Source organism: Grammomys surdaster, unplaced genomic scaffold (assembly GCF_004785775.1).
Source record: "Grammomys surdaster isolate TR1022 unplaced genomic scaffold, NIH_TR_1.0 125928, whole genome shotgun sequence".
Classification (NCBI taxonomy): domain Eukaryota; kingdom Metazoa; phylum Chordata; class Mammalia; order Rodentia; family Muridae; genus Grammomys; species Grammomys surdaster.
In genome coordinates this window covers 4,340,804-4,352,645 of record NW_021620751.1, presented here as the reverse complement: position 1 = coordinate 4,352,645, position 11,842 = coordinate 4,340,804, and the positions used below count along the sequence as shown (strand labels likewise).

The window sequence follows — 11,842 nt, the reverse complement described above, 5'->3', positions numbered from 1 at the left end:
CTCCTCAACCAAATAAGTTCTTTAAGCCACGTCTAAATTGTGTATTCTTAAATAACAATTTCCTTCTCTTCAGTTAATAAAACAAGAGTCTCTTTGGATGCCAGATCATACAGTCCTGTTTCCAGGAAGTAGACTGACATCACTGGCTCTTGATCCCTTTGTCTGCTTGGACCCCAGCTGTCTATATGCTGAGACGCACAAAAGGTTGACACAAAGAGACAGCATCCTTCCATTTATGTTACATAGAACATATTGCACCAAATGCTTTTCAATTGCAAGATCCATAGTATTTGGTGTTTGGAGAATCTTGGTGTGACACAGTCCAAGACCATAATGGAAGTTAAGAAATACCAGTATTTAATTATATGTAACATATTTAAAAACTTGCCTAATTTCCTCCAGCATTTTAAGTCCAAGAACATACCCATGCCACAGCTTATGCAAATGTTTTTATCTATCGATCAGTTGAGGAATACTCAATAGTACAATGTTACTATTAATATGGTGATATTTATGCTAATTTTCTAAGGTTAAACACAGCAGTACTTGTTAGGAGCCGAGTTCGTCATTGCAACATGGCGCCGGTTTCCTGCTTCCTGGTTCTGCTTGAGAGCCTTGCTTGAATGTACGCCTGCGCAAGGCGCGAAAACCAGTATGCTAATTGGCAATGTCGTAAGAGCCAATGAGTGTGTGGCACGTCTCCTAGGGCTCTATATAAGCCACAGGTTTTTCGGGCTTGGCGTCCCTCGCTTCACTGCTATCTAGAGAGCTGTACAATAAATTGCTGTCAGAAGAATCCTGAGTGTGGCTGCAAGTACTTCAATGTATTGGAAACCTAAAGAGAAATCGTATGTTCTGGACAAGATTTACTACACATACTCCTCTGAGGTCTCTCTACACAGCATGGAGTTGCAAGATCTGTCTGATGAAGAGGTTGGTTCAGAGCCTATTGAGGAAGAACAGCAGCATTAGAGTGGAGGAATAAACTGCAGCTCTCACTTGATGTGAGCAGGCAAATGAGATTGAGTTTGCTTCCTTATGAAATATGTCTAGATGGGCATGATGGCACACACCTTTAATCCCAGCATCCAGGAAGCAGCAGCATGCAGATTTCTGTGAGTTCGAGGCCAGCTTGATGCACATAGAATCAGGACAGCCAGGACTATGTAGAGAGACACTGTCTCAAAAACAAAAGCAACAGCAACAAAAAGAAAAATGTTAAAAATCCAGTGAACCATGTTTTTCCTTTTCCTTTATCAATTGTGCCCTCCTCTCATTACAACACAAAGAGAGTGTATGCAGCTGTATCAGAATGCCAGAGATGGAGTAATTTACAAAGAACAGAAATTCAATTTTTCCCCTTTGAATGTGAATGTCTATGATTCAGGGGCTCATGCCTAGCAAGGGCAGAAGGACAAAAGAGTGTGAGACAGTAGGTCTATAGGACCTGAACCCAGTTTATAACAAACCTGCTCTTGTGATAGTAAACTCACATTCACAATAATAATGTGAATCCACTCCATCGGACAGTATCTTTGACTTAATCATCTCTTAAATGTCCTGTATTCAACACTGTTTTGTATGTATGTTGGAACATAGGAGTTTGGGGAAGGGGACACCTTCAAACCATAGTATTTCTTCAACTCACTCGTTGACCTTTGCTAATAAATGTAATTAAAAATGTAATTCACCAATAAAAGGTTTCACAAAGGATTAACATATGGTATAATTGTGTGTGTGTGTGTTTGTGTGTATGCTTAAAAATATTTAGATATAGCCCAGTATAGCTTAGAGTAGAGGCTGAGACCTGACCTCTATTTCCTATTCAACAGTCTTCAGTAATTGTTCAGCAACTGGTTCTCAGCATCACAGCATCATGCCAGCTTCTGTACACCAAGAGAGAAGATTTAATGGCCCAGGAAGAGCTGTTGTCACTCTGTGCTGACACTGGCCTTGTCTTTTTGGGCCCATGTTTGCCTCTTAGCCAGCTTGGCTATCTTATATCCACTTGCAAGCTTAACTACAACAGTGTTCTGGGCTTCTTATCCCTGTAACTTTTCTTTTAACCCCAGAGCCTACATTTATCATAATATTTATCAACAGCCCATAGTTTTCTCAACAGTCCCTTTCCTTTAATTGCCCACAGTGAGCCAGCTTCAGCCCTGGTTTGACCTGAAGTGATGGGGATTTAGGTTGTTCATGAAAGGAGACAGGTAATCAGAAGAAACAATTATTTTCTCATAGCCTCAAATCTTTGAAAATATCAAATGTGCAGGTGGGTTTTCTATAATTTATTGGAATAAATTTTGCTTGAATAATGAGGAGCACACAGTAGTACTTGGGCTGTATTATCAATTCTTTAGTAAAGGCTGGCTGTTAAAACCTGTTATTTTTATACATCATAACTTCTTCCTTGTGATTATAATATTTAATAATGTAGTGAAATCACAAACTTTTCTGTGATTTAAACTGTTTCCTTTGATTATGTTTTTTAAAAATCATGTCAAATGATAAGTGCCATGGATTCTAACAGAGTGAATTTTATAAGAATCAGACGTTTATAATGATTTGCTTTTAGAGGTGGTATTGGTTGGGATGAAGGGAAACATTTTCTTTTCCAAAGAATTACAAGGAACACATAGAAAACACTTGAAAAATTTTATTTTGTCACCAACATTGTAATGGCCAATATAGGCAAATGTTATTCAATGACCACCAGTCAATAGGTGAAAAGTTCCCAGGGAAAGAATATTCACATCCTTTCAATGGTATCACCTATTATTTTGCAAATTATAAAAGGAAAAAGTACCTTTCCAAAGAAATATTTGCCAGATTTTTTTCTTACCTAAGCGAACAAAATTAGTATCATTAAAAATGATGTACATAGCATATGCTACGTACTATACTGTAAAGAGAATGACATGTCATTTACCTGGTGTCACCCAAATCTTTTCAAAACACTTAACCCAAATCAAAGTACAGGGAGATGATTGGGACAATCCATGAACTGAACTCTTTCAGATAGGAGACTTTGCAAATGCCCTCATGATTAAAGAGCAAGCAAGAGAGCGGAGGAAGGCAGGTTCATAGGAGAGTTATTTAGAATAAAACTACGGTAATGTGACAACAGATGCACCATGTTTTCCTCTAGTAGATCCTGGATCTAAAAGTGAAAATGTCCTGAAGAACTTCATTGGGTCAACCAAGCAAGTCTGAGTGTGGGTTGCTGATTGCACCAACATGAAATATTTGGAGTTTAATAATGGTGATGTGCTTCTGTGGGGATACTTATGTTATTTAGAGAAATGGGTGCTCAAATGTGTAGGGCTAATGTTTCACTATAAGTATAATTTATTCTTAGGTGATCACACACACAGCAAGAGAAAGATAAAGCTAACGAGGCAGAAATGTTTAAAATTAGGGAGAAGAAGAAAGCTGTGTCGGTGACCTTCATATTTTTCTGTTGGTTTGAAAAAAATTTCAGGATGATAGTTAGAGATCTCCTAGAGTAAGACGTCTGAAGCCAGGTGGTTTCAATAAATTATCAAAGCACAGCACTAGTGTCCAAAGAAGTTCCTGTAATTCCTATCCTTTAGAAGGATCTATTACATGTGAACATCCTGAAAGGGGGAGCATAGCAAATGAATTAGTGAATGTCTGCTGACACTTGCTGTTATGGCTGGCTTTCAAATGCCTGGATTAGAGGGCATAGACAAAAAATAAATAAGTAAACACAACTGTGTTCCGAACTTAGTACTTTTACTGACAGCCCCAGCTGCTGCAAGCCTATCCTGCATGAGACCTGAGAGAGACCAGTTAGAAATCAGAGCCTACATACAAGTCCTGATTTGTGTTAAAAAAAAGACCAGCCTCCTGTTTTGATGGGCCCAATGATGTGTGTTTGTGTGTGTTGGGGGGGGAGAAGAGGGAGAGGAGAGAGAGAAACAGACAGAGACAGAGACACACAGAGAGAGACAGAGAGAGAGAGAGAGAGAGAGAGAGAGAGAGAGAGAGAGAGAGAGGAGAGAGAGAGAGAGAGAGAGAGAGAGAGAGAGAGAGAGAGAGAGAACAAATGAGGACCAGATAGAAAATGAATAGCTGAATAATCCTACTTACAGAAGGTGCATTATTTATTACTGTTGTGTTTGGCTAAAAAATCTACATTTTCCCTGTGATATCGGTGCTAAGTAAAAAAGGGTTTAAATACTTAGGTTTTTTGTTTTTCCTTTACACTGGAAAAGACCATCAGAATTACAAGGTTACATGTACCCAGAGAGTCAACTGAGAAGATGATGAAGAAATGCAAATGAAGTGAGAACATTCTGTTTTGTCAGTTTCCTGCAGTGTAGTCTCCTACACAAGTCCCACGAGCAAGTCCTATGAGCTCTGGAATCATCCACAGAAATATCACTGGGATTAAAAAAAAACAACAAAGAACATTAAAAAACAATGATATATTTTAGAATTACAACATACAGTATGTGTGTGTGTGTGTGGTGTGGTGGTTGCAAACAAGTTTTTCAGTGTTTCCAAACTCCTGGAATGTGACGTTTTAAGATTCAGATTTGAGTCAGTATTTCCATTCCCAGGAATTCTCAGAAGTTTCAAAATTGTGATGGTTGAAAACATTTTTCTAATAATCTTCATGCCTTCTTATTTGGATTGCTAAAATTCTTCAAAAAAGTAAACTGTGCTAAGTTTGTGTAATTTTATTTTCAAGGTCTGATAATTTCTTTGTGACTCTTAAAAACTCACGTTTGACTGGAGTCAGAAGTAGAAGCTCCCATTGAATGCTCCCAGGGAGGATAGCTGGCATCTCTTAGCAATCTGTCCCTGCCATTGTTTTTTGGCTTCCATCACTCTCCTGACCAAATATTTAGCATATTCTGCAGCCTCCTTGATTTTTTTAGTGTGCTTTTCTTTAGAGCAATAGGTTGTGTTTGTGTTGCAGGACACATGGAGTAACAGGATGCTGAATTTTCAGTGCTTTGGTCCTGGGTTTCTTACCTTCTTTGCTTAAGGACTTTCTGACAATGTATTGGTAGACACCATCCTCTTCAGGTAGATTGAAATGCTTTCAGATTCTGCTAGTTCCTTTGGGCCTCAACTCCTGATGTATCTGTCAGTCTAGGAATATCCTTTTTAAAAATTTATTTATTTATTTATGTTTATTTTATTTTTTAAAAAATCAAATCGTAATTTTTACTTATTCACACAGGGGTTATAACCACAAAAAGGCAGGATGTGGGGAAGGGGATGACACCGAAGCGTTGGTGTTCAGGGCGAGTACAGATATCTTTCAGAACAGGGTATCGGCTTGGTGAAGGTTCAGGGGACAGGTCACTATGACTCAGCCTATGATTCACTTGTCCTTATCTAAGTTGGTATTCTCTGCCAAGGCTACCTATTTACAAGGTCTATGACTACTCAGGCTAGTAAATTTTCACAAAAGCTGCCTGTTTACAATAGCTTATAGCCATCTGTCTGTTTTTCCACTGAGACCCAAGACATGGTGTTAGTATACATGTATGACAGGCCTATTGCTGATTTTAGGCCTGTGGTTGATTTTAGGCCTTCAGTGTATAAACAGGGCTGCCCCTGACATCTCTTCCCTTCTCTAAGTATAGAAGGGCTTTGGCGATTCTAATCTTTCGAAGGTGGGGATAGAGGCCTGACCTCCAGTAATTGAAGGGGACTTTGTAATGGCTCTGGTCCCCCTGTCATTGTCCAGTGAGGCATGAGGGCCATACCCATCCCGATGTTTTTTTCCTAGAGAGGGGATACTTTTGACATCAACCCCTATGCAGTCAAGCTTGTAGGAATATTCTTTTGTTCTTTCTTCTTCCTCTTTTTCCCCTCCCTCTCCTCTTCCTTTTTCTACAATAACCAAATTGAGAACACTCAGATTGGCATCCATAACAAGCCCTCTGACTTTTTCTTCCTCTTTCCAGTTCTCTTTGGTCTATATCAAGAATGCCCCTCACTCGATAGCTGGCTTACTCTCCTGTGGGTCAAAATACCTTGCTTCAAGGGAAAACCTTGATGTTGTCACCACCACTGATTCAGATTATAGTCCCTTCCACTCTTCACCCAGAATAGCAGCAGTTAGTTTGTTGACCAAGCAATTCTCATAAAAAGAATAAGACTTGCGTTCACTATCCACTGCAGTGACTTTCAGACAGCTGATATTTGGGAAGGAGATATTCAACTTTATCTTGACACAGCTGACTTCCCAGGATGTGGTAAGAAAAAGAATTGTATGAATTGTTTTTTAAGATTCACCACAGGAACTCTGGACAACTTATCATCAGATACCAGCTTTGATCAGAGGGAAAGGAGATGGTTCATGTGTTTCTCAAGTGGTATCAACTTCTTGTGATCTCTTGAGTTTGTCCTTGGGGATAAGCTATCTCATGAATATCTCATTGAAGGTCTTGGAGTATCCTGTTTTCTTAGGATCCAGATGCTGTACTTTGGTAAAGTTTGTCATAATGTTGTATAGAGAGTTCACCACTCAGAGGTCCTCTATGGCATTTGAGTTCCTGACTGCTATACCCACTGTCATGAGAGCTCTCTTCAGGCCTGCTAGACTTGGCTCTAGGATGTCTGGCAAGAGTTTGATGCAGAAGAATGTTTGACATGGATGGCTTCAGAGTAGTTCCATTAACCTGAAAATAAACAATTGTTTGCTTGTTTATTACTATGTTGCACATGCCATAGGGTCATTCTCAGGGTGCATCCTTCACCACTCGATTTACCACATTCTGGGAATATGTCTTGCTTTAATTTCTGCAAAGGAGTATGGGTACTTGTTACTTATTGCCATACTTAGGCAAATATTCTAGAATAAAGCCCCAGACTGTGGATCTTAACCTGGTACATGTTCGGGTTGCAAAAAAAAAAGTTGGTAGTAGCTTGGTTGAACAATAATCAGTGATTAATTAAAAAAATAATGGTGTATTGAATCCATGCAGTTTCTGCTGTGTTAAACTGTGGGACTTTATTACAGCCTTTGTTCAGAGCACACAACATGAGCATTTCTCACTGGATGTGCCATCATATGTGACACCAATGATCTTGACCTGAAAGAACCTTAGCTCAGATTCCAGACAACTGTATATCATGAGCTGCAGTGTCTTTACTATACACATATAATTACCTGATCTTATAGAAATATAATAGTTTAACTACAAAAAGTGAAACCTTGCCATTTTCTTAGCACCATTTCTTACCATGTAACTATTAAATTAGTATATCTTTAGATTGAAATTTGCTAGATCATTTGATCTAAAAACTTGCGATTTGAATTGTTGGCTTGAGTTTCATTAAGGAAGTCATTAACATCCCCACTCTCCGGCAAGGTGGTGGAGCACAACTTGACTACTCTTACCTCTTACTTTCTGGATTGGCTTCTTCAGGTCTTCCTGCTCCTTGAGCACCTCTCTGTGAAGGAGATATCTAATGAAGAGTAATTATTATGAGAGAAATTAGATCTTTTTTGTGATATCAGCATCAAAGACTTTGCTGTGGATGTACAAAAACCTTCATTCCAATGCCATTCTCATGCTTCTTGAGAAAAAAAATATCATGACTGTCATGCAACTGAAATAGCTTAAGGCAGAAACAGAATGGATTGTGAAGACTGTTGAAGATCCAGAAACCAGAAGGCAGATGCTGTCAACCAAGGACAGTCGGAAGCTGTTTGCCTAACTGGCAGACAAGTATGGGTTAAGGCAGAAATATTTAAATGTGTTCTGCCATTGTTCAAAACTCCAATATGAGTAGAAGGAGCAGAATATCTTTACTGTTTTAGACGTTTGGTTCCAGGAACAGATAGAACTGCCTTAAGTTGATTCAGAAAAAAATGAACTCTGAAATTTTCACGCAGAACTGGATGCAGCCATGGAAGATATTACAGGACTTATGAGAGGATGGACGGTAATTCTGTGAGTTCTTTGCTCCAGTTTCTCCAGCAGTGAACATGCCTGTGGGTCCCTTGTTCTTTCAACCACCCCATAGGCCAAGATAATATTGTTGATCTCTTCTTTACCAACCACAGTATCTTAATTCAATTCAGACATTGTGTCCAGATGTTTTCTGCTATTTGACCTCTGCTGTCCTAGCAAAGATGTCTGGGTTCAATGTGGGTGCTGAAAGAGCTAGTAAAAGTTACCCAGTAGGAGGAGTCTTACACATGTGAAGACCCAGTTACAGAATTTGCTGAGTGTGTATATGCTAACCTTGGTTTTGATGGGGCTCAGGAAAAGCCAAGGTGCTGTGAATTGGTGATTATCAATGACTTATTTTTTGGTGGTTTGTCTTGGGGACTTCATTGAAAATACCCATCTCTTTATACCTGAGATGTTTGGTCCTCTAGTCTATCTGCATTCATGTGGTAACAGATAAGCAGAATACGGCCCAAGAAAAATCTGAAAGATGGATTGTGAGTTTGATAAGAAATGCAAGGTTGGATACAAAGAGTGATCCTAAACTGGGTCACGTGGTAGAGCAGACCTAGAAGACAAAGAAGTCTTCCTTATGGAAGTCAAATGTTGGCCATAAATATTGAAAAGAAACTTAACCAGAACAGTAAGTCAGAGGTTCCTAACTGGGCAAAACAAGATTCTGGCTTCTACTAAAAAATATTTTTTAAAAAGAGGAAAAAGGATTAAAAGAAATACACAATAGTCATTACATAAAGGGTGCCATACATTTTTAGAAGTAGCATATTTGGTATAAGTTTTGTAGAATTTGAATAAAATTGAGAATTTGATCAGACTTGGCTGTGATTCATTTTTTAAAGTTATTAAATAAATTTTGGCCTGGTCGGGGATGGGTGCATAAGGTTCCACCCCAGCTGAGGAGTGATTGGCAGTTGATGGCTTTTGGGAAAGAGAGAGCAAATATTCTACAGGGTGTGGCCTCTGGTAGGTTGCTCATGCTCCAGTGAATAACTCTATATGCGTGTGTACATGGACAGCAGTAATTAAATTAATTGAGTTATAAAAATAAAGCAACTATGAAGGTGGGAAAGGGAACATCGGGTAGAAAGGAAGGAAGGAGTGGGGAGTATTTATGGTCAAGATATATTATATACCTGTATAAAATTGATCCCTAACACCCATAAACTGGGTGTGGTGGTACACATCTATGGTCCTACCACCAGGGAGGTAGAGGTGGGGAGAGCAAAGGTTAAAGTTCCTCATCAGATGCTGAGGAAACCTGAGGCAGCCTGGGCTACATGAGACCTTCTCTAGATAAGTAATAAATAAGCACACAGAGAAACAGTGTGACTCCCTAGAGATGGTTTTTAAACAGCACAGTGTTCAGCAGTAGAAAATGCTAGCTAATTCTCGGAGAAAGCAGATTTATTACCAAGAAATATAGGCGGCCCCAAGCAAATGAAAAGAAGATGAACTTTCCCCAAAAGACAAATGAGATTTAAAATGACACTAAAGTACATCAGATTGGCAAAACCCCAAAGGCTGGACAACATGCTCTGCTGGCAAAGCTGGGAGAGAAATAGGAACTATCAGACGTTTCTGGGAGAGATGCAGAATGGTTAACCTCTCGGAGGGTCGTTTTGTAAGACTTAGCAAAACCATGAATGAATTGACCTCTGGCTTCATAATGTTGTCTCTGGGAGTTTCTTCTAAAAGCATACATTAAAAAAAAAAAGGTGTGGCTTCTAGTCTGGGCCGGAGCATTGAGCAAATCCTGGGTGGCTGCTCTGTACCCAATATCACAAAACCTAGAGGAAGCAGGCCTCCCAGGAGCTCTAACCTGGGCAGTATCTTAGGTAAGGAGACAGCAACCCCACCCCCACCCCTCAAACAGGGAGTAACTGGGACCCACTAGGACCCAGGAATTCACTCCTGGCCCAGAGCACTGGTTCCTTCCGGTCTGGGCTCCAGCACTGGGCAGATCTTGGGCCCTAGCTCTAACCCCAGTAGTAACACCCACCCCACACAGTTCTGGAACAACCAAAATAATAGGAAAGACAGGCTACAGTAAGACACAGGGGCAGGTAGCACTAAGGTGATCCAGATGGTGAAAGGCAAGCACAAGGATATAAGCATCAGCAACCCAGGGTACTTGGCATCATCAGAACCTAGTTCTCCCACATTAGAAAGTCCTGAATTACCCATATCACCAGGAAAGCAAAACTCGGATTTAAAATCACTTCTAATGATGATGATGATAGAGGACTTTAAGGACATAAATAACACTCTCAAAGAATTTGAGGAGAACACAGGTAAATGGGTAGAAGCCCTTAAAGAGGAAACACAAAAATCCCTTAAAGAATTACAAGAGAACACAACCAAACAGGTGAAGGAATTGAACAAATCCTCCAGGACATAAAAATGGAAGTAGAAACAATAAAGAAATCACAAAGGGAGACTACTCTGGAGATAGAAAACCTAGGAAGAAAATCAGGAGTCATAGTTGCAAGCATCACCAACATAATACAAGAGATAGAAGAGAGGATCTCAGGTCCAGAAGATAACAGAAAATATTGACGCAGCTGTCAAAGAAAATGCAAAATGCAAAAAGTTCTTAACACAAAACATCCAGGAAATTCAGGACACAAGGAGAAGACCAAACCTAAGGATAATAGGTATAGAAGAGAGTGAAGATTCCCAACTTAAAGGGCCAGTAAATATCTTCAACAAAATTATAGAAGAAAACTTTCCTAACCTAAAGAACGAGAAGCCCATAAACATACAAGAAGCCTACAGAATGCCAAATAGACTAGACCAGAAAAGAAATACCTTCCGTTACATAATAATTAAAACACCAAATGCACAAAACATAGAAAGACTATTAAAAGTAGTAAGGGAAAAAGGCCAAGTAAATTATAAAGGCAGACCTACAAGAATGACACCAGACTTCTCACCAGAGACTATAAAAGTGAGAAGATCCTGGACTGACATCATACAGACCCTAAGAGAACACAAATGCCAGCCCAGGCTACTATATCCAGCAAAACTCTCAATTATCAAAGATGGAGAAACCAAGATATTCCATGACAAAACCAAATTTACACAATATCTTTCCACAAACCTGGCATTACAAAGGATATTAGTAGGAAAGCTCTAATACAGGGAGGGAAATTATACCCTAGACAGAGCAAGAAAGTAATCCTCTTCTAACAAATCCAAAAGAAGATAGCCACACAAAGATAATTCCACCTCTAATAGCAAAAATAACAGAAAGCAACAATCACTGTTTCTCAATATCTCTTAACACCAATGGACTTAATTCCCAATAAAAAGGCATAGGCTAATGGACTGGATACATAAACAGGATCCAGTATTATGCTACATACAGGAAACCCACCTCAGTGACAAAGACAGACACTACCTTAGAGTAAAAGACTGGAAAACAATTTTTCAAGCAAATGATCCTAAGAAACAAGCTGGAGTAGCCATTCTAAAACCTCCAGCCTGAGAACACAAAGGGAGAGACTCATGGCTCCACCTGTATAGGTAGTTGAGGGTGGCCTTGTCAGGCATCAGTGGAAGTGGAGGGCCTTGATACCCAATAGTTTGGATTCCCTAGTGTTGGGGAATTTGAGAGCATGGAGGTGGGGATGGGAGGATGGTGGGAGCACACCCTCATAGAAACTCCCAGAATTATATGGATTAGATAAGATAGAGACAGGCCACCAGAAGACTAGATTCCAGAATTCAAACAAAATATATCTTGATGCTAAAATTTGTTTTGAGAATTTTATATTGCAGAATACCCAGCCTTGGTGTATCTACTCATCAAGCAAGCTGAGCAGACCTGCTTGAACCTCTAATGTCCTGGAATCTTAGCTGAATGCAGTGAAGACACA

At 39.6% G+C, this 11,842-nt stretch overlaps 1 pseudogene; it reads left to right on the top strand.

Moving 5' to 3' along the window:
• Window positions 1–903: 903 nt before the first annotated feature.
• On the top strand, window positions 904–8,639 carry LOC114608645 (annotated as a pseudogene).
• The last annotated feature ends 3,203 nt before the right edge of the window (window positions 8,640–11,842 follow it).